This window comes from Hyla sarda, unplaced genomic scaffold (assembly GCF_029499605.1).
Source record: "Hyla sarda isolate aHylSar1 unplaced genomic scaffold, aHylSar1.hap1 scaffold_2014, whole genome shotgun sequence".
NCBI classification, from domain to species: Eukaryota; Metazoa; Chordata; class Amphibia; order Anura; family Hylidae; genus Hyla; species Hyla sarda.
The window spans coordinates 14,661-33,790 of NW_026608676.1; the positions used below are offsets into that span (position 1 = coordinate 14,661).

The 19,130-nt window shown below is 45.9% G+C and overlaps 8 non-coding genes across 8 annotated transcripts; all 8 read right to left on the bottom strand.

Moving 5' to 3' along the window:
- Nucleotides 1-1,149: 1,149 nt before the first annotated feature.
- On the bottom strand, nt 1,150-1,340 carry LOC130317721 (U2 spliceosomal RNA). Its single transcript, XR_008864784.1, has one exon. It is a non-coding gene; the product is annotated as a U2 spliceosomal RNA (small nuclear RNA).
- Nucleotides 1,341-3,426: 2,086 nt separating this feature from the next.
- Nucleotides 3,427-3,617, bottom strand: LOC130317722 (U2 spliceosomal RNA). The gene has a single exon (XR_008864785.1). It is a non-coding gene; the product is annotated as a U2 spliceosomal RNA (small nuclear RNA).
- A 2,086-nt stretch (nt 3,618-5,703) lies between these two features.
- On the bottom strand, nt 5,704-5,894 carry LOC130317724 (U2 spliceosomal RNA). The gene has a single exon (XR_008864786.1). It is a non-coding gene; the product is annotated as a U2 spliceosomal RNA (small nuclear RNA).
- Nucleotides 5,895-7,987: 2,093 nt separating this feature from the next.
- On the bottom strand, nt 7,988-8,178 carry LOC130317725 (U2 spliceosomal RNA). The gene has a single exon (XR_008864787.1). It is a non-coding gene; the product is annotated as a U2 spliceosomal RNA (small nuclear RNA).
- A 2,083-nt stretch (nt 8,179-10,261) lies between these two features.
- On the bottom strand, nt 10,262-10,452 carry LOC130317726 (U2 spliceosomal RNA). Its single transcript, XR_008864788.1, has one exon. It is a non-coding gene; the product is annotated as a U2 spliceosomal RNA (small nuclear RNA).
- A 2,091-nt stretch (nt 10,453-12,543) lies between these two features.
- On the bottom strand, nt 12,544-12,734 carry LOC130317727 (U2 spliceosomal RNA). Its single transcript, XR_008864789.1, has one exon. It is a non-coding gene; the product is annotated as a U2 spliceosomal RNA (small nuclear RNA).
- Nucleotides 12,735-14,820: 2,086 nt separating this feature from the next.
- On the bottom strand, nt 14,821-15,011 carry LOC130317728 (U2 spliceosomal RNA). The gene has a single exon (XR_008864790.1). It is a non-coding gene; the product is annotated as a U2 spliceosomal RNA (small nuclear RNA).
- A 2,089-nt stretch (nt 15,012-17,100) lies between these two features.
- Nucleotides 17,101-17,291, bottom strand: LOC130317729 (U2 spliceosomal RNA). Its single transcript, XR_008864791.1, has one exon. It is a non-coding gene; the product is annotated as a U2 spliceosomal RNA (small nuclear RNA).
- Between the last annotated feature and the right edge of the window lie 1,839 nt (nt 17,292-19,130).

Consider the following 19,130-nt stretch of genomic DNA (forward strand, 5'->3'; position numbering starts at 1 on the left):
AAACCCATTTCCACCTTTTTTTCCCTTCTCTTCCTCTTACTTTTTTTTCACGTTTTTTTACGTTTTTCTCCTTTTCGCCTCTTTTCTGGGCGTATTATTCTTCTTTTTCTTCTTTTTTTTCGTCTAATGCATACCCCATCAGTGCAGCAATGCTTATTCAATACCGCCAGCAGATGGAGACACTGGGGGATAATTTTCTAAGAATTTATACTGATTTTTCCTGTCTGAATTTGTCGCACAGAAAGTTGCAGGCCAAATATGTGTGACATTTCTGCGACTTTAGCTTCTAGAGCATTTTTACAACATTATACATAGGTGCTGAATACATAAAAAGCGACTGTTCAGCGACAGACAAGTCGCATCGGCTGAAAGTAGGCCAGAATGTCAGTCCATGTTGGAGCAGGTTTAGATACAGTCTAAAGCATAGATCTCAAAGTCTGTGCACAGAATTTAGCAAGGGCCTCGCACCTTCTGATGCATCAGGTAGGTGCACAATAGCATAGCCTAACCCTCTGTACTTTGGTCTATATTGATGCGGGACATAGACAGCCAGCTGATGACCAATCCATTAGTGCAATGGATGGCTGGAAGCATTTGTCTTTGCCTTTGCAATACCACAGAAGCAATGCATGGTCAATGTACAGCAATGACACACCTGTGTGAACAGCCAGGAGACCCCCCCCCCCATGTTATGTTACATAGTTACATAGTTAGTACGGTCGAAAAAAGACATATGTCCATCACGTTCAACCAGGGAATTAAGGGGTAGGGGTGTGGCGCGATATTGGGGAAGGGATGAGATTTTATATTTCTTCATAAGCATTAATCTTATTTTGTCAATTAGGAACATTCAGCACCCACCCGCTATCAAGGCAGCTGCCTATCATGTCATGCCCTACCTGCACAGGTGTGCTGGCTACTCAAATGATCCAATTAAGGAGGCCATTTAGTCAGCAGCAGCAGAAGTCCTGTGCCTGGACGCTCCAACAGGGGCCAGACACAAGCAGAAGCAGAAGCAGCAGAAGCAGCAGCAGCACCACCTTTTGTTTTTTGGCTGCAGCAGCAGCAAGGCCCACAGGGCTGGCTAGCTGGCTAGCCAGCAAGCAGGTAGCAATGAAAGTAGGAATCTTTCTTTTTAACCCTGTAAGGGGGTGGTGCACTGTACCCGAAGATACTGCCATATCGGGTCAATGCATAGGGCGACGGAAGCAAGCTTCGAAATCGGCCCCCGTTCTCAAAAATCCATTTAATATATGGTCCCCAGATAGGGGACGTATCAGATATTAAACTGATAAGAACAGATACTACACTTGATCTTAGCCAAAAGGCCGAGAAGCGATAACCGTGAAAGGGGCGGGCCCAACAAGGTCCCCTTCATGGGCACTATCACTGCTTGCTGTCAGGGAGGCTGCCAGACAATTTTCCATGCACACTCTGGGCTGGGGGGCAGTCAACCACCAGTACACACAGCAGAACCTAAACCCATACCATTATTGCTAAGCAGCAAGACAGGGGCCCATTGCACTCCCACGGGGCCTTTTTAAATGCAATCCATAACCCGGATTTGCCAGGAACCCTTCTTACTCCTCCTACTTGCATGTGACACTGGGCTTAGGATCTGCATAGGAAACACACACACAAGCACACACCTACCTTTGTTGCCTGCAGATGCCTCCTTGGCTGTCCCCAAACGGTATCAAACCAACACCCACGGGAAGCTGTAAGCATAGAGGACATGCCTGCACCCCATTGGACTTACCTGTGTGGGTTAAATCCGGGTTATTTGACAACCTATGGCGGTGATGGTTCTGCTCAGGCAGAGCAGTGCTGATGCTCCTCATAAAGCTGTCGCTGCTGTGAAGGTTCTAGGTGACATCACAAATCCCTTTGGTTACATACACAACAAAGCTGGGTTGTTGTTGTTTACACTCTGCAAGGCCTGTGGAAGTGAGTGACATCATAGCACTGTAGTTCTGAGGGTTCAAGATGGATGCAACAATCTCCTGTTGCTTCTATGAAGGCCGTAATAGACGACATCACCAAACAGCTCCATAGTCACATACACAGCAAAGGAGAGATGTTGTTTACACCTAGTGATGTCAGTGGTATTGAGTGACATCACAGCACAGTGCTAAGGCTCCTGGGCCTGGACACAGCAGCGGCTGCAATATCTCAACGGAGAATACGTTTATATCTATGTGTGTGTGTGCGCATATATATATATATATATATATATATATATATATATATATATATATTTCTCCGCCGAAATCACTTTTAAACCCATTTCCACCTTTTTTTCCCTTCTCTTCCTCTTACTTTTTTTCACGTTTTTTTACGTTTTTCTCCTTTTCGCCTCTTTTCTGGGCGTATTATTCTTCTTTTTCTTCTTTTTTTTCGTCTAATGCATACCCCATCAGTGCAGCAATGCTTATTCAATACCGCCAGCAGATGGAGACACTGGGGGATAATTTTCTAAGGATTTATACTGATTTTTCCTGTCTGAATTTGTCGCACAGAAAGTTGCAGGCCAAATATGTGTGACATTTCTGCGACTTTAGCTTCTAGAGCATTTTTACAACATTATACATAGGTGCTGAATACATAAAAAGCGACTGTTCAGCGACAGACAAGTCGCATCGGCTGAAAGTAGGCCAGAATGTCAGTCCATGTTGGAGCAGGTTTAGATACAGTCTAAAGCATAGATCTCAAAGTCTGTGCACAGAATTTAGCAAGGGCCTCGCACCTTCTGATGCATCAGGTAGGTGCACAATAGCATAGCCTAACCCTCTGTACTTTGGTCTATATTGATGCGGGACATAGACAGCCAGCTGATGACCAATCCATTAGTGCAATGGATGGCTGGAAGCATTTGTCTTTGCCTTTGCAATACCACAGAAGCAATGCATGGTCAATGTACAGCAATGACACACCTGTGTGAACAGCCAGGAGACCCCCCCCCCATGTTATGTTACATAGTTACATAGTTAGTACGGTCGAAAAAAGACATATGTCCATCACGTTCAACCAGGGAATTAAGGGGTAGGGGTGTGGCGCGATATTGGGGAAGGGATGAGATTTTATATTTCTTCATAAGCATTAATCTTATTTTGTCAATTAGGAACATTCAGCACCCACCCGCTATCAAGGCAGCTGCCTATCATGTCATGCCCTACCTGCACAGGTGTGCTGGCTACTCAAATGATCCAATTAAGGAGGCCATTTAGTCAGCAGCAGCAGAAGTCCTGTGCCTGGACGCTCCAACAGGGGCCAGACACAAGCAGAAGCAGAAGCAGCAGAAGCAGCAGCAGCACCACCTTTTGTTTTTTGGCTGCAGCAGCAGCAAGGCCCACAGGGCTGGCTAGCTGGCTAGCCAGCAAGCAGGTAGCAATGAAAGTAGGAATCTTTCTTTTTAACCCTGTAAGGGGGTGGTGCACTGTACCCGAAGATACTGCCATATCGGGTCAATGCATAGGGCGACGGAAGCAAGCTTCGAAATCGGCCCCCGTTCTCAAAAATCCATTTAATATATGGTCCCCAGATAGGGGACGTATCAGATATTAAACTGATAAGAACAGATACTACACTTGATCTTAGCCAAAAGGCCGAGAAGCGATAACCGTGAAAGGGGCGGGCCCAACAAGGTCCCCTTCATGGGCACTATCACTGCTTGCTGTCAGGGAGGCTGCCAGACAATTTTCCATGCACACTCTGGGCTGGGGGGCAGTCAACCACCAGTACACACAGCAGAACCTAAACCCATACCATTATTGCTAAGCAGCAAGACAGGGGCCCATTGCACTCCCACGGGGCCTTTTTAAATGCAATCCATAACCCGGATTTGCCAGGAACCCTTCTTACTCCTCCTACTTGCATGTGACACTGGGCTTAGGATCTGCATAGGAAACACACACACAAGCACACACCTACCTTTGTTGCCTGCAGATGCCTCCTTGGCTGTCCCCAAACGGTATCAAACCAACACCCACGGGAAGCTGTAAGCATAGAGGACATGCCTGCACCCCATTGGACTTACCTGTGTGGGTTAAATCCGGGTTATTTGACAACCTATGGCGGTGATGGTTCTGCTCAGGCAGAGCAGTGCTGATGCTCCTCATAAAGCTGTCGCTGCTGTGAAGGTTCTAGGTGACATCACAAATCCCTTTGGTTACATACACAACAAAGCTGGGTTGTTGTTGTTTACACTCTGCAAGGCCTGTGGAAGTGAGTGACATCATAGCACTGTAGTTCTGAGGGTTCAAGATGGATGCAACAATCTCCTGTTGCTTCTATGAAGGCCGTAATAGACGACATCACCAAACAGCTCCATAGTCACATACACAGCAAAGGAGAGATGTTGTTTACACCTAGTGATGTCAGTGGTATTGAGTGACATCACAGCACAGTGCTAAGGCTCCTGGGCCTGGACACAGCAGCGGCTGCAATATCTCAACGGAGAATACGTTTATATATATGTGTGTGTGTGCGCGTATATATATATATATATATATATATATATATATATATATATATTTCTCCGCCGAAATCACTTTTAAACCCATTTCCACCTTTTTTTCCCTTCTCTTCCTCTTACTTTTTTTTCACGTTTTTTTACGTTTTTCTCCTTTTCGCCTCTTTTCTGGGGGTATTATTCTTCTTTTTCTTCTTTTTTTTCGTCTAATGCATACCCCATCAGTGCAGCAATGCTTATTCAATACCGCCAGCAGATGGAGACACTGGGGGATAATTTTCTAAGGATTTATACTGATTTTTCCTGTCTGAATTTGTCGCACAGAAAGTTGCAGGCCAAATATGTGTGACATTTCTGCGACTTTAGCTTCTAGAGCATTTTTACAACATTATACATAGGTGCTGAATACATAAAAAGCGACTGTTCAGCGACAGACAAGTCGCATCGGCTGAAAGTAGGCCAGAATGTCAGTCCATGTTGGAGCAGGTTTAGATACAGTCTAAAGCATAGATCTCAAAGTCTGTGCACAGAATTTAGCAAGGGCCTCGCACCTTCTGATGCATCAGGTAGGTGCACAATAGCATAGCCTAACCCTCTGTACTTTGGTCTATATTGATGCGGGACATAGACAGCCAGCTGATGACCAATCCATTAGTGCAATGGATGGCTGGAAGCATTTGTCTTTGCCTTTGCAATACCACAGAAGCAATGCATGGTCAATGTACAGCAATGACACACCTGTGTGAACAGCCAGGAGACCCCCCCCCCCATGTTATGTTACATAGTTACATAGTTAGTACGGTCGAAAAAAGACATATGTCCATCACGTTCAACCAGGGAATTAAGGGGTAGGGGTGTGGCGCGATATTGGGGAAGGGATGAGATTTTATATTTCTTCATAAGCATTAATCTTATTTTGTCAATTAGGAACATTCAGCACCCACCCGCTATCAAGGCAGCTGCCTATCATGTCATGCCCTACCTGCACAGGTGTGCTGGCTACTCAAATGATCCAATTAAGGAGGCCATTTAGTCAGCAGCAGCAGAAGTCCTGTGCCTGGACGCTCCAACAGGGGCCAGACACAAGCAGAAGCAGAAGCAGCAGAAGCAGCAGCAGCACCACCTTTTGTTTTTTGGCTGCAGCAGCAGCAAGGCCCACAGGGCTGGCTAGCTGGCTAGCCAGCAAGCAGGTAGCAATGAAAGTAGGAATCTTTCTTTTTAACCCTGTAAGGGGGTGGTGCACTGTACCCGAAGATACTGCCATATCGGGTCAATGCATAGGGCGACGGAAGCAAGCTTCGAAATCGGCCCCCGTTCTCAAAAATCCATTTAATATATGGTCCCCAGATAGGGGACGTATCAGATATTAAACTGATAAGAACAGATACTACACTTGATCTTAGCCAAAAGGCCGAGAAGCGATAACCGTGAAAGGGGCGGGCCCAACAAGGTCCCCTTCATGGGCACTATCACTGCTTGCTGTCAGGGAGGCTGCCAGACAATTTTCCATGCACACTCTGGGCTGGGGGGCAGTCAACCACCAGTACACACAGCAGAACCTAAACCCATACCATTATTGCTAAGCAGCAAGACAGGGGCCCATTGCACTCCCACGGGGCCTTTTTAAATGCAATCCATAACCCGGATTTGCCAGGAACCCTTCTTACTCCTCCTACTTGCATGTGACACTGGGCTTAGGATCTGCATAGGAAACACACACACAAGCACACACCTACCTTTGTTGCCTGCAGATGCCTCCTTGGCTGTCCCCAAACGGTATCAAACCAACACCCACGGGAAGCTGTAAGCATAGAGGACATGCCTGCACCCCATTGGACTTACCTGTGTGGGTTAAATCCGGGTTATTTGACAACCTATGGCGGTGATGGTTCTGCTCAGGCAGAGCAGTGCTGATGCTCCTCATAAAGCTGTCGCTGCTGTGAAGGTTCTAGGTGACATCACAAATCCCTTTGGTTACATACACAACAAAGCTGGGTTGTTGTTGTTTACACTCTGCAAGGCCTGTGGAAGTGAGTGACATCATAGCACTGTAGTTCTGAGGGTTCAAGATGGATGCAACAATCTCCTGTTGCTTCTATGAAGGCCGTAATAGACGACATCACCAAACAGCTCCATAGTCACATACACAGCAAAGGAGAGATGTTGTTTACACCTAGTGATGTCAGTGGTATTGAGTGACATCACAGCACAGTGCTAAGGCTCCTGGGCCTGGACACAGCAGCGGCTGCAATATCTCAACGGAGAATACGTTTATATCTATGTGTGTGTATGCGCATATATATATATATATATATATATATATATATATATATATATATATATTTCTCCGCCGAAATCACTTTTAAACCCATTTCCACCTTTTTTTCCCTTCTCTTCCTCTTACTTTTTTTTCACGTTTTTTTACGTTTTTCTCCTTTTCGCCTCTTTTCTGGGCGTATTATTCTTCTTTTTCTTCTTTTTTTTCGTCTAATGCATACCCCATCAGTGCAGCAATGCTTATTCAATACCGCCAGCAGATGGAGACACTGGGGGATAATTTTCTAAGGATTTATACTGATTTTTCCTGTCTGAATTTGTCGCACAGAAAGTTGCAGGCCAAATATGTGTGACATTTCTGCGACTTTAGCTTCTAGAGCATTTTTACAACATTATACATAGGTGCTGAATACATAAAAAGCGACTGTTCAGCGACAGACAAGTCGCATCGGCTGAAAGTAGGCCAGAATGTCAGTCCATGTTGGAGCAGGTTTAGATACAGTCTAAAGCATAGATCTCAAAGTCTGTGCACAGAATTTAGCAAGGGCCTCGCACCTTCTGATGCATCAGGTAGGTGCACAATAGCATAGCCTAACCCTCTGTACTTTGGTCTATATTGATGCGGGACATAGACAGCCAGCTGATGACCAATCCATTAGTGCAATGGATGGCTGGAAGCATTTGTCTTTGCCTTTGCAATACCACAGAAGCAATGCATGGTCAATGTACAGCAATGACACACCTGTGTGAACAGCCAGGAGACCCCCCCCCCCCCCATGTTATGTTACATAGTTACATAGTTAGTACGGTCGAAAAAAGACATATGTCCATCACGTTCAACCAGGGAATTAAGGGGTAGGGGTGTGGCGCGATATTGGGGAAGGGATGAGATTTTATATTTCTTCATAAGCATTAATCTTATTTTGTCAATTAGGAACATTCAGCACCCACCCGCTATCAAGGCAGCTGCCTATCATGTCATGCCCTACCTGCACAGGTGTGCTGGCTACTCAAATGATCCAATTAAGGAGGCCATTTAGTCAGCAGCAGCAGAAGTCCTGTGCCTGGACGCTCCAACAGGGGCCAGACACAAGCAGAAGCAGAAGCAGCAGAAGCAGCAGCAGCACCACCTTTTGTTTTTTGGCTGCAGCAGCAGCAAGGCCCACAGGGCTGGCTAGCTGGCTAGCCAGCAAGCAGGTAGCAATGAAAGTAGGAATCTTTCTTTTTAACCCTGTAAGGGGGTGGTGCACTGTACCCGAAGATACTGCCATATCGGGTCAATGCATAGGGCGACGGAAGCAAGCTTCGAAATCGGCCCCCGTTCTCAAAAATCCATTTAATATATGGTCCCCAGATAGGGGACGTATCAGATATTAAACTGATAAGAACAGATACTACACTTGATCTTAGCCAAAAGGCCGAGAAGCGATAACCGTGAAAGGGGCGGGCCCAACAAGGTCCCCTTCATGGGCACTATCACTGCTTGCTGTCAGGGAGGCTGCCAGACAATTTTCCATGCACACTCTGGGCTGGGGGGCAGTCAACCACCAGTACACACAGCAGAACCTAAACCCATACCATTATTGCTAAGCAGCAAGACAGGGGCCCATTGCACTCCCACGGGGCCTTTTTAAATGCAATCCATAACCCGGATTTGCCAGGAACCCTTCTTACTCCTCCTACTTGCATGTGACACTGGGCTTAGGATCTGCATAGGAAACACACACACAAGCACACACCTACCTTTGTTGCCTGCAGATGCCTCCTTGGCTGTCCCCAAACGGTATCAAACCAACACCCACGGGAAGCTGTAAGCATAGAGGACATGCCTGCACCCCATTGGACTTACCTGTGTGGGTTAAATCCGGGTTATTTGACAACCTATGGCGGTGATGGTTCTGCTCAGGCAGAGCAGTGCTGATGCTCCTCATAAAGCTGTCGCTGCTGTGAAGGTTCTAGGTGACATCACAAATCCCTTTGGTTACATACACAACAAAGCTGGGTTGTTGTTGTTTACACTCTGCAAGGCCTGTGGAAGTGAGTGACATCATAGCACTGTAGTTCTGAGGGTTCAAGATGGATGCAACAATCTCCTGTTGCTTCTATGAAGGCCGTAATAGACGACATCACCAAACAGCTCCATAGTCACATACACAGCAAAGGAGAGATGTTGTTTACACCTAGTGATGTCAGTGGTATTGAGTGACATCACAGCACAGTGCTAAGGCTCCTGGGCCTGGACACAGCAGCGGCTGCAATATCTCAACGGAGAATACGTTTATATCTATGTGTGTGTGTGCGCATATATATATATATATATATATATATATATATATATATATTTCTCCGCCGAAATCACTTTTAAACCCATTTCCACCTTTTTTTCCCTTCTCTTCCTCTTACTTTTTTTTCACGTTTTTTTACGTTTTTCTCCTTTTCGCCTCTTTTCTGGGCGTATTATTCTTCTTTTTCTTCTTTTTTTTCGTCTAATGCATACCCCATCAGTGCAGCAATGCTTATTCAATACCGCCAGCAGATGGAGACACTGGGGGATAATTTTCTAAGGATTTATACTGATTTTTCCTGTCTGAATTTGTCGCACAGAAAGTTGCAGGCCAAATATGTGTGACATTTCTGCGATTTTAGCTTCTAGAGCATTTTTACAACATTATACATAGGTGCTGAATACATAAAAAGCGACTGTTCAGCGACAGACAAGTCGCATCGGCTGAAAGTAGGCCAGAATGTCAGTCCATGTTGGAGCAGGTTTAGATACAGTCTAAAGCATAGATCTCAAAGTCTGTGCACAGAATTTAGCAAGGGCCTCGCACCTTCTGATGCATCAGGTAGGTGCACAATAGCATAGCCTAACCCTCTGTACTTTGGTCTATATTGATGCGGGACATAGACAGCCAGCTGATGACCAATCCATTAGTGCAATGGATGGCTGGAAGCATTTGTCTTTGCCTTTGCAATACCACAGAAGCAATGCATGGTCAATGTACAGCAATGACACACCTGTGTGAACAGCCAGGAGACCCCCCCCCCCCATGTTATGTTACATAGTTACATAGTTAGTACGGTCGAAAAAAGACATATGTCCATCACGTTCAACCAGGGAATTAAGGGGTAGGGGTGTGGCGCGATATTGGGGAAGGGATGAGATTTTATATTTCTTCATAAGCATTAATCTTATTTTGTCAATTAGGAACATTCAGCACCCACCCGCTATCAAGGCAGCTGCCTATCATGTCATGCCCTACCTGCACAGGTGTGCTGGCTACTCAAATGATCCAATTAAGGAGGCCATTTAGTCAGCAGCAGCAGAAGTCCTGTGCCTGGACGCTCCAACAGGGGCCAGACACAAGCAGAAGCAGAAGCAGCAGAAGCAGCAGCAGCACCACCTTTTGTTTTTTGGCTGCAGCAGCAGCAAGGCCCACAGGGCTGGCTAGCTGGCTAGCCAGCAAGCAGGTAGCAATGAAAGTAGGAATCTTTCTTTTTAACCCTGTAAGGGGGTGGTGCACTGTACCCGAAGATACTGCCATATCGGGTCAATGCATAGGGCGACGGAAGCAAGCTTCGAAATCGGCCCCCGTTCTCAAAAATCCATTTAATATATGGTCCCCAGATAGGGGACGTATCAGATATTAAACTGATAAGAACAGATACTACACTTGATCTTAGCCAAAAGGCCGAGAAGCGATAACCGTGAAAGGGGCGGGCCCAACAAGGTCCCCTTCATGGGCACTATCACTGCTTGCTGTCAGGGAGGCTGCCAGACAATTTTCCATGCACACTCTGGGCTGGGGGGCAGTCAACCACCAGTACACACAGCAGAACCTAAACCCATACCATTATTGCTAAGCAGCAAGACAGGGGCCCATTGCACTCCCACGGGGCCTTTTTAAATGCAATCCATAACCCGGATTTGCCAGGAACCCTTCTTACTCCTCCTACTTGCATGTGACACTGGGCTTAGGATCTGCATAGGAAACACACACACAAGCACACACCTACCTTTGTTGCCTGCAGATGCCTCCTTGGCTGTCCCCAAACGGTATCAAACCAACACCCACGGGAAGCTGTAAGCATAGAGGACATGCCTGCACCCTATTGGACTTACCTGTGTGGGTTAAATCCGGGTTATTTGACAACCTATGGCGGTGATGGTTCTGCTCAGGCAGAGCAGTGCTGATGCTCCTCATAAAGCTGTCGCTGCTGTGAAGGTTCTAGGTGACATCACAAATCCCTTTGGTTACATACACAACAAAGCTGGGTTGTTGTTGTTTACACTCTGCAAGGCCTGTGGAAGTGAGTGACATCATAGCACTGTAGTTCTGAGGGTTCAAGATGGATGCAACAATCTCCTGTTGCTTCTATGAAGGCCGTAATAGACGACATCACCAAACAGCTCCATAGTCACATACACAGCAAAGGAGAGATGTTGTTTACACCTAGTGATGTCAGTGGTATTGAGTGACATCACAGCACAGTGCTAAGGCTCCTGGGCCTGGACACAGCAGCGGCTGCAATATCTCAACGGAGAATACGTTTATATCTATGTGTGTGTGTGCGCATATATATATATATATATATATATATATATATATATATATATATATATTTCTCCGCCGAAATCACTTTTAAACCCATTTCCACCTTTTTTTCCCTTCTCTTCCTCTTACTTTTTTTTCACGTTTTTTTACGTTTTTCTCCTTTTCGCCTCTTTTCTGGGCGTATTATTCTTCTTTTTCTTCTTTTTTTTCGTCTAATGCATACCCCATCAGTGCAGCAATGCTTATTCAATACCGCCAGCAGATGGAGACACTGGGGGATAATTTTCTAAGGATTTATACTGATTTTTCCTGTCTGAATTTGTCGCACAGAAAGTTGCAGGCCAAATATGTGTGACATTTCTGCGACTTTAGCTTCTAGAGCATTTTTACAACATTATACATAGGTGCTGAATACATAAAAAGCGACTGTTCAGCGACAGACAAGTCGCATCGGCTGAAAGTAGGCCAGAATGTCAGTCCATGTTGGAGCAGGTTTAGATACAGTCTAAAGCATAGATCTCAAAGTCTGTGCACAGAATTTAGCAAGGGCCTCGCACCTTCTGATGCATCAGGTAGGTGCACAATAGCATAGCCTAACCCTCTGTACTTTGGTCTATATTGATGCGGGACATAGACAGCCAGCTGATGACCAATCCATTAGTGCAATGGATGGCTGGAAGCATTTGTCTTTGCCTTTGCAATACCACAGAAGCAATGCATGGTCAATGTACAGCAATGACACACCTGTGTGAACAGCCAGGAGACCCCCCCCCCCCATGTTATGTTACATAGTTACATAGTTAGTACGGTCGAAAAAAGACATATGTCCATCACGTTCAACCAGGGAATTAAGGGGTAGGGGTGTGGCGCGATATTGGGGAAGGGATGAGATTTTATATTTCTTCATAAGCATTAATCTTATTTTGTCAATTAGGAACATTCAGCACCCACCCGCTATCAAGGCAGCTGCCTATCATGTCATGCCCTACCTGCACAGGTGTGCTGGCTACTCAAATGATCCAATTAAGGAGGCCATTTAGTCAGCAGCAGCAGAAGTCCTGTGCCTGGACGCTCCAACAGGGGCCAGACACAAGCAGAAGCAGAAGCAGCAGAAGCAGCAGCAGCACCACCTTTTGTTTTTTGGCTGCAGCAGCAGCAAGGCCCACAGGGCTGGCTAGCTGGCTAGCCAGCAAGCAGGTAGCAATGAAAGTAGGAATCTTTCTTTTTAACCCTGTAAGGGGGTGGTGCACTGTACCCGAAGATACTGCCATATCGGGTCAATGCATAGGGCGACGGAAGCAAGCTTCGAAATCGGCCCCCGTTCTCAAAAATCCATTTAATATATGGTCCCCAGATAGGGGACGTATCAGATATTAAACTGATAAGAACAGATACTACACTTGATCTTAGCCAAAAGGCCGAGAAGCGATAACCGTGAAAGGGGCGGGCCCAACAAGGTCCCCTTCATGGGCACTATCACTGCTTGCTGTCAGGGAGGCTGCCAGACAATTTTCCATGCACACTCTGGGCTGGGGGGCAGTCAACCACCAGTACACACAGCAGAACCTAAACCCATACCATTATTGCTAAGCAGCAAGACAGGGGCCCATTGCACTCCCACGGGGCCTTTTTAAATGCAATCCATAACCCGGATTTGCCAGGAACCCTTCTTACTCCTCCTACTTGCATGTGACACTGGGCTTAGGATCTGCATAGGAAACACACACACAAGCACACACCTACCTTTGTTGCCTGCAGATGCCTCCTTGGCTGTCCCCAAACGGTATCAAACCAACACCCACGGGAAGCTGTAAGCATAGAGGACATGCCTGCACCCCATTGGACTTACCTGTGTGGGTTAAATCCGGGTTATTTGACAACCTATGGCGGTGATGGTTCTGCTCAGGCAGAGCAGTGCTGATGCTCCTCATAAAGCTGTCGCTGCTGTGAAGGTTCTAGGTGACATCACAAATCCCTTTGGTTACATACACAACAAAGCTGGGTTGTTGTTGTTTACACTCTGCAAGGCCTGTGGAAGTGAGTGACATCATAGCACTGTAGTTCTGAGGGTTCAAGATGGATGCAACAATCTCCTGTTGCTTCTATGAAGGCCGTAATAGACGACATCACCAAACAGCTCCATAGTCACATACACAGCAAAGGAGAGATGTTGTTTACACCTAGTGATGTCAGTGGTATTGAGTGACATCACAGCACAGTGCTAAGGCTCCTGGGCCTGGACACAGCAGCGGCTGCAATATCTCAACGGAGAATACGTTTATATCTATGTGTGTGTGTGCGCATATATATATATATATATATATATATATATATATATATATATATTTCTCCGCCGAAATCACTTTTAAACCCATTTCCACCTTTTTTTCCCTTCTCTTCCTCTTACTTTTTTTTCACGTTTTTTTACGTTTTTCTCCTTTTCGCCTCTTTTCTGGGCGTATTATTCTTCTTTTTCTTCTTTTTTTTCGTCTAATGCATACCCCATCAGTGCAGCAATGCTTATTCAATACCGCCAGCAGATGGAGACACTGGGGGATAATTTTCTAAGGATTTATACTGATTTTTCCTGTCTGAATTTGTCGCACAGAAAGTTGCAGGCCAAATATGTGTGACATTTCTGCGACTTTAGCTTCTAGAGCATTTTTACAACATTATACATAGGTGCTGAATACATAAAAAGCGACTGTTCAGCGACAGACAAGTCGCATCGGCTGAAAGTAGGCCAGAATGTCAGTCCATGTTGGAGCAGGTTTAGATACAGTCTAAAGCATAGATCTCAAAGTCTGTGCACAGAATTTAGCAAGGGCCTCGCACCTTCTGATGCATCAGGTAGGTGCACAATAGCATAGCCTAACCCTCTGTACTTTGGTCTATATTGATGCGGGACATAGACAGCCAGCTGATGACCAATCCATTAGTGCAATGGATGGCTGGAAGCATTTGTCTTTGCCTTTGCAATACCACAGAAGCAATGCATGGTCAATGTACAGCAATGACACACCTGTGTGAACAGCCAGGAGACCCCCCCCCCCATGTTATGTTACATAGTTACATAGTTAGTACGGTCGAAAAAAGACATATGTCCATCACGTTCAACCAGGGAATTAAGGGGTAGGGGTGTGGCGCGATATTGGGGAAGGGATGAGATTTTATATTTCTTCATAAGCATTAATCTTATTTTGTCAATTAGGAACATTCAGCACCCACCCGCTATCAAGGCAGCTGCCTATCATGTCATGCCCTACCTGCACAGGTGTGCTGGCTACTCAAATGATCCAATTAAGGAGGCCATTTAGTCAGCAGCAGCAGAAGTCCTGTGCCTGGACGCTCCAACAGGGGCCAGACACAAGCAGAAGCAGAAGCAGCAGAAGCAGCAGCAGCACCACCTTTTGTTTTTTGGCTGCAGCAGCAGCAAGGCCCACAGGGCTGGCTAGCTGGCTAGCCAGCAAGCAGGTAGCAATGAAAGTAGGAATCTTTCTTTTTAACCCTGTAAGGGGGTGGTGCACTGTACCCGAAGATACTGCCATATCGGGTCAATGCATAGGGCGACGGAAGCAAGCTTCGAAATCGGCCCCCGTTCTCAAAAATCCATTTAATATATGGTCCCCAGATAGGGGACGTATCAGATATTAAACTGATAAGAACAGATACTACACTTGATCTTAGCCAAAAGGCCGAGAAGCGATAACCGTGAAAGGGGCGGGCCCAACAAGGTCCCCTTCATGGGCACTATCACTGCTTGCTGTCAGGGAGGCTGCCAGACAATTTTCCATGCACACTCTGGGCTGGGGGGCAGTCAACCACCAGTACACACAGCAGAACCTAAACCCATACCATTATTGCTAAGCAGCAAGACAGGGGCCCATTGCACTCCCACGGGGCCTTTTTAAATGCAATCCATAACCCGGATTTGCCAGGAACCCTTCTTACTCCTCCTACTTGCATGTGACACTGGGCTTAGGATCTGCATAGGAAACACACACACAAGCACACACCTACCTTTGTTGCCTGCAGATGCCTCCTTGGCTGTCCCCAAACGGTATCAAACCAACACCCACGGGAAGCTGTAAGCATAGAGGACATGCCTGCACCCCATTGGACTTACCTGTGTGGGTTAAATCCGGGTTATTTGACAACCTATGGCGGTGATGGTTCTGCTCAGGCAGAGCAGTGCTGATGCTCCTCATAAAGCTGTCGCTGCTGTGAAGGTTCTAGGTGACATCACAAATCCCTTTGGTTACATACACAACAAAGCTGGGTTGTTGTTGTTTACACTCTGCAAGGCCTGTGGAAGTGAGTGACATCATAGCACTGTAGTTCTGAGGGTTCAAGATGGATGCAACAATCTCCTGTTGCTTCTATGAAGGCCGTAATAGACGACATCACCAAACAGCTCCATAGTCACATACACAGCAAAGGAGAGATGTTGTTTACACCTAGTGATGTCAGTGGTATTGAGTGACATCACAGCACAGTGCTAAGGCTCCTGGGCCTGGACACAGCAGCGGCTGCAATATCTCAACGGAGAATACGTTTATATCTATGTGTGTGTGTGCGCATATATATATATATATATATATATATATATATATATATATATATATTTCTCCGCCGAAATCACTTTTAAACCCATTTCCACCTTTTTTTCCCTTCTCTTCCTCTTACTTTTTTTTCACGTTTTTTTACGTTTTTCTCCTTTTCGCCTCTTTTCTGGGCGTATTATTCTTCTTTTTCTTCTTTTTTTTCGTCTAATGCATACCCCATCAGTGCAGCAATGCTTATTCAATACCGCCAGCAGATGGAGACACTGGGGGATAATTTTCTAAGGATTTATACTGATTTTTCCTGTCTGAATTTGTCGCACAGAAAGTTGCAGGCCAAATATGTGTGACATTTCTGCGACTTTAGCTTCTAGAGCATTTTTACAACATTATACATAGGTGCTGAATACATAAAAAGCGACTGTTCAGCGACAGACAAGTCGCATCGGCTGAAAGTAGGCCAGAATGTCAGTCCATGTTGGAGCAGGTTTAGATACAGTCTAAAGCATAGATCTCAAAGTCTGTGCACAGAATTTAGCAAGGGCCTCGCACCTTCTGATGCATCAGGTAGGTGCACAATAGCATAGCCTAACCCTCTGTACTTTGGTCTATATTGATGCGGGACATAGACAGCCAGCTGATGACCAATCCATTAGTGCAATGGATGGCTGGAAGCATTTGTCTTTGCCTTTGCAATACCACAGAAGCAATGCATGGTCAATGTACAGCAATGACACACCTGTGTGAACAGCCAGGAGACCCCCCCCCCCCATGTTATGTTACATAGTTACATAGTTAGTACGGTCGAAAAAAGACATATGTCCATCACGTTCAACCAGGGAATTAAGGGGTAGGGGTGTGGCGCGATATTGGGGAAGGGATGAGATTTTATATTTCTTCATAAGCATTAATCTTATTTTGTCAATTAGGAACATTCAGCACCCACCCGCTATCAAGGCAGCTGCCTATCATGTCATGCCCTACCTGCACAGGTGTGCTGGCTACTCAAATGATCCAATTAAGGAGGCCATTTAGTCAGCAGCAGCAGAAGTCCTGTGCCTGGACGCTCCAACAGGGGCCAGACACAAGCAGAAGCAGAAGCAGCAGAAGCAGCAGCAGCACCACCTTTTGTTTTTTGGCTGCAGCAGCAGCAAGGCCCACAGGGCTGGCTAGCTGGCTAGCCAGCAAGCAGGTAGCAATGAAAGTAGGAATCTTTCTTTTTAACCCTGTAAGGGGGTGGTGCACTGTACCCGAAGATACTGCCATATCGGGTCAATGCATAGGGCGACGGAAGCAAGCTTCGAAATCGGCCCCCGTTCTCAAAAATCCATTTAATATATGGTCCCCAGATAGGGGACGTATCAGATATTAAACTGATAAGAACAGATACTACACTTGATCTTAGCCAAAAGGCCGAGAAGCGATAACCGTGAAAGGGGCGGGCCCAACAAGGTCCCCTTCATGGGCACTATCACTGCTTGCTGTCAGGGAGGCTGCCAGACAATTTTCCATGCACACTCTGGGCTGGGGGGCAGTCAACCACCAGTACACACAGCAGAACCTAAACCCATACCATTATTGCTAAGCAGCAAGACAGGGGCCCATTGCACTCCCACGGGGCCTTTTTAAATGCAATCCATAACCCGGATTTGCCAGGAACCCTTCTTACTCCTCCTACTTGCATGTGACACTGGGCTTAGGATCTGCATAGGAAACACACACACAAGCACACACCTACCTTTGTTGCCTGCAGATGCCTCCTTGGCTGTCCCCAAACGGTATCAAACCAACACCCACGGGAAGCTGTAAGCATAGAGGACATGCCTGCACCCCATTGGACTTACCTGTGTGGGTTAAATCCGGGTTATTTGACAACCTATGGCGGTGATGGTTCTGCTCAGGCAGAGCAGTGCTGATGCTCCTCATAAAGCTGTCGCTGCTGTGAAGGTTCTAGGTGACATCACAAATCCCTTTGGTTACATACACAACAAAGCTGGGTTGTTGTTGTTTACACTCTGCAAGGCCTGTGGAAGTGAGTGACATCATAGCACTGTAGTTCTGAGGGTTCAAGATGGATGCAACAATCTCCTGTTGCTTCTATGAAGGCCGTAATAGACGACATCACCAAACAGCTCCATAGTCACATACACAGCAAAGGAGAGATGTTGTTTACACCTAGTGATGTCAGTGGTATTGAGTGACATCACAGCACAGTGCTAAGGCTCCTGGGCCTGGACACAGCAGCGGCTGCAATATCTCAACGGAGAATACGTTTATATCTATGTGTGTGTGTGCGCATATATATATATATATATATATATATATATATATATATATATATATATTTCTCCGCCGAAATCACTTTTAAACCCATTTCCACCTTTTTTTCCCTTCTCTTCCTCTTACTTTTTTTTCACGTTTTTTTACGTTTTTCTCCTTTTCGACTCTTTTCTGGGCGTATTATTCTTCTTTTTCTTCTTTTTTTTCGTCTAATGCATACCCCATCAGTGCAGCAATGCTTATTCAATACCGCCAGCAGATGGAGACACTGGGGGATAATTTTCTAAGGATTTATACTGATTTTTCCTGTCTGAATTTGTCGCACAGAAAGTTGCAGGCCAAATATGTGTGACATTTCTGCGACTTTAGCTTCTAGAGCATTTTTACAACATTATACATAGGTGCTGAATACATAAAAAGCGACTGTTCAGCGACAGACAAGTCGCATCGGCTGAAAGTAGGCCAGAATGTCAGTCCATGTTGGAGCAGGTTTAGATACAGTCTAAAGCATAGATCTCAAAGTCTGTGCACAGAATTTAGCAAGGGCCTCGCACCTTCTGATGCATCAGGTAGGTGCACAATAGCATAGCCTAACCCTCTGTACTTTGGTCTATATTGATGCGGGACATAGACAGCCAGCTGATGACCAATCCATTAGTGCAATGGATGGCTGGAAGCATTTGTCTTTGCCTTTGCAATACCACAGAAGCAATGCATGGTCAATGTACAGCAATGACACACCTGTGTGAACAGCCAGGAGACCCCCCCCCCCATGTTATGTTACATAGTTACATAGTTAGTACGGTCGAAAAAAGACATATGTCCATCACGTTCAACCAGGGAATTAAGGGGTAGGGGTGTGGCGCGATATTGGGGAAGGGATGAGATTTTATATTTCTTCATAAGCATTAATCTTATTTTGTCAATTAGGAACATTCAGCACCCACCCGCTATCAAGGCAGCTGCCTATCATGTCATGCCCTA